This window comes from Zingiber officinale, chromosome 11B, assembly GCF_018446385.1.
Source record: "Zingiber officinale cultivar Zhangliang chromosome 11B, Zo_v1.1, whole genome shotgun sequence".
Lineage (NCBI taxonomy): Eukaryota > Viridiplantae > Streptophyta > Magnoliopsida > Zingiberales > Zingiberaceae > Zingiber > Zingiber officinale.
Window position 1 is genome coordinate 44,525,685 of NC_056007.1, and position 4,191 is coordinate 44,529,875.

Genomic DNA, 4,191 nt, shown 5'->3' on the forward strand with positions numbered 1-4,191 from the left:
AGCTGCCTGTTTAGGAAATTGCTCAAGAATTTGTTCAAGATTTTCCTCAAAAATTGATTATATAAACTCTATAGTAATTTGTTGATCTATATACTCCATAACATTTGCTAGGGATTTGTTTGAGAGTAGATGTGTCTATAGATCCGATGGACTTAAAGCAACAATTATTTTAGCAATAGAAAATTCTACGATCCTAGACTTTATTGTCTCCATACGAGAGCCTGATCACTTCCATCTGCATATTCTTGGAAGGGCATGTTGTTTATAAAGATACATTATTCTGACATGTTCACACATCCACACCCGCAATACAATAAAAATGGTTCAATATGAAATTTTTTGCATAAATTATATGAGTCTATCATTAAATTGAAGAACTTACAGTGAGGAGATGTGTGAACCCTTTGAACATGGGAGCTTGATTTCCCTTAAGGCCCTCTGGCTTCGGCCTTTGTGAAAGCATTACACCAATGGCCCTCAACTGTGGGCTCATATAGTCATATACAACCTTACACCAATTATATACCTACGTAAATTAGCAAAATCATCTATGCAATCTATTAGTGATTATATTGGTAATCTAGATATACTACTAGTAGTAGTAAATAAAACACAAACAAAGAAATATAATATTAAAAATTAGAAAAAGAGAGTATCAGTTTCAGTAGATGAAGGATGTTTGCTGAGGTTGGTCATCTTGTTCTCTAGTTTCTTCTGTGTACACTCCACATTACTGAAGTGTTGAATAAATAGTGGGGTGGTGGCTAGAAGCTGCTATAAATTTACTTCATCACCTTGGTCTGGGAGTCCTATAATTAATGAAACATCTTTCCTAGTGAAGGTAATCTCCTTATTATAAAAGATGAAACATCTGGCTTCAACATCCCAATTGTCAAATATATTTTGTATAAGGCTTCAGATATTTTCAATTTCAGGCATGACTACTTCCCAAGAAAATGGCTCCCATTGATCAACTCCATCTACTGGTCATTTATGTGTAGTGATGATAAAAAAAACCCTTAAAGTGAGGTTAATTACTTTTTCAATGTACTTTCTTATAATATGCACAGGAAGCAGAAGTTCTTGGCTTGCCATTTAATTTTGTCAAACAAATACATATGATCTTAGTGATACTCAATTGGCTTCATTACAATGTAGTTAGTTTTCACCTATAATATGATACATTACACTGTTATTTTTTTAACCATAATAGGATACATTACAATTAATTCTATCAAACAAATACATATGATCTTAGTGATACTCAGTTGGCTTCATTACAATGCAGTTATTTTCACCCATAATATGCTACATTACACTGTTATTTTTTAACCATAATAGGATACATTACAATGTCTATAATTTCTCCTAGGCAATACAATGTGATTAGTAGCTGCTACAACATGGGTACTGATCAAGTTGTAGCAGTTAGCATCAAGTAGCTGCTACAATAATGAGAAGCCAATCAGAATTATAGGGTTTAACCATATTATCAATCATTAGGGTTTAACTACGTTGAAGCAGCCTACGCGACAGTAGCTGCTACAACAAAGATAAACTTTTTTAAACCCTCTATTTGCTTAAAGTAAATATTCAATCCATATATAATCATTAAACAACATTGTAGTAGCTAAGAGATGAATCAAAATCCTAAAAATTCAAACCCCTAAACAAAATGAGAAGAATCAAAACTTTAAACCCTAACACAATACTTACAATGGAGGCGAAGATTTGGATGAGAAACAAGTCATTACGGTGAGATTGATTGAGGAAGACACCGTGGGCCACCAATCTACTATCAATGAAATTCTTTCAAAATATTAGTCACACGACGAGTTTCAGAGGTAAAACTTTGGCTAATGAGGGAAAAAAGGTAATTGCATAATATATTTTTACACAATAATTAAAAAAAGATAATTGGTAAGAAAAGGTTGTTTGGAGATCAATAGTAACTACTACACATTATATCAGCTATTCTGGAGTAGCTGTTACAATCTGTAGCAGCTAATCTGTAGTAACTGTTATATGTTGTAGCAACTACTCTTGAAAAGCTGCTACGCGTTGTAGCAGCTCCTGATGACTAGCTGCTACAACTTGCTACAGTAGCTGCTACAACATATAGCAACTTCTAACTATTTATACATTAACTGATACAACGTGTAGAAGCTCATTTAATTGATCTAAATAAAAAACTAAGATTGATATGATCTATTATTGGTTGACAATGCAGAGTAATATCCTGTCGAGCATAAACGAAGAAAGAGCTACTACAACATTATAGAAGCTAACATTTCAGTTAGCCGCTACACCTTGTAGCAGCTACTTCCACAGTGATAGCTGCTATAACGTTGTAGTAGCAATCATTCCAAGTAGCTGCTATAACGTTATAGCATCTAACCGTCGGTTTAGCTTCTTTAACTCTGGATGTAATTGCTACAATGTTGTAGTAGTTACTTCCACTCTGGAATGTAATTGCTACAATGTTGTAACAGCTATCACTTTGGAAGTAGCTGCTACAACATTGTAGCAGCTAACATTCCAAGTTAGCTGCTACAAGGTGTAGCAGTTAATTGTCAAAGTAGCTGCTACAACATGTAGCAGCAAAACAAAGGCACTGCAGTAGTAAAATTAATTTTAAATAATTTTTTACCAAGTTGATATACATAGAAAAAATATTTTTAGGGGTAATATCTACTAGAAAATGTAGCTGCTACAAAAACGTCTTACAAAGTGGTTGCTACACATTGTAGCACCTACATGGACAGTTAGCTGTTACAAGGTGTAGTAGTTAACTGTCGAAGTAGCTGCTACAGGTTGTAGCAGTTAACTGTCCATGTAGCAGCTAATTATCCAAGTGGCTGCAGGCGTTTGTTGCAGGTGTCGGCCTTGCACATTGTAGCATAAATCCTTCATTCCTTCTAATATTCCTTTAGGATCACGATCGAAAATTATAATTTATAATGATCAATACAAAAAACTATAGATGGAATTTACCTTTCAAGTTACTTGCAAACTATATAAGCAAAAAACTGGTAGCATAGCAGCTAGGGCTTGTGCTTGGTAGGATATATATATGGTGCAAAAAAAGAAATTATACAGAGCTGAAAAACAGACAGTGAAGGGGAAAGACTTACCAAGTAGCTGCTACAATGTTGTAGCAACTAATCGTCGAGTTAACTACTGTAGAATTGTAGCAACTATCATTCCGAGAAGCTGCTACAACGTTGAAGCAGCGAGTGGTGAAATTAATTAAAATTTTAGCTGCAAGACGTTAAATACAATTTTCATCATTGAATGATGATGAATTAACTGCTCAAAGTGACGATATATATATATATATATATATATATATATATATATATATATATATATATATATATATATATCGGTTCACATAAATTAGCTGATTATATAAATCTCCTCAAATAATAATTCTACCCAATTGGTGATTTTTTTTATGTGAAGGTGTCCGAAAAATATTAATCACCTTAAAAAAAGCACTGATCTCAATATATTAGGTAATATTAATATTTGAGGTCATTTATGTGATCAAGAGATTTATAAAAACCCATAGGAACATATTTCATGTCATTTTAAACTCTCTAGGTATCACAACTAGTTATGAAAAATTATTTTAAAAAAAAACAATTTAATAATCTATGTTGAATTTAGAATTCATTGTTGATTCTAAGATGAATTTTTAAATTCGTCACAACTATGCGATAAATTTGTAAATTTGTCACAGATTTCGTGACAAATTTAGAAATTCATCACAGATTTATCAAATATTTATATGTATAAATTTAAATTTTTTCAATCTGGTTGAGGTTGTTAAAGAGTTCGGAATGATATAAAATCAGTTCATATGGGGTGCTATAACTCGTGATTATATAAATCTCCTCAAACATTAAATTTACCCAACCGGTGAGTTTTTTTTTACGCGAAGGTGTCCAAAAAATATTAATGGCCTTCAAAAAAATCACCAATCTCAATATATTAATTAAAATTAATATTTTAGGGTGTTTATAAGATCAAGAGATTTATAGGAACTCATAGAAACTTATTTCATATCATTCTAAGCTCTCTAGGTACCTTAACCGACTTCGGAAAGTTTAATTTTTTAAAAAAAAATTAATAATTTGCAACAAATTTATAAATTCATCATAGATTTTTCAAATATTTATATATATA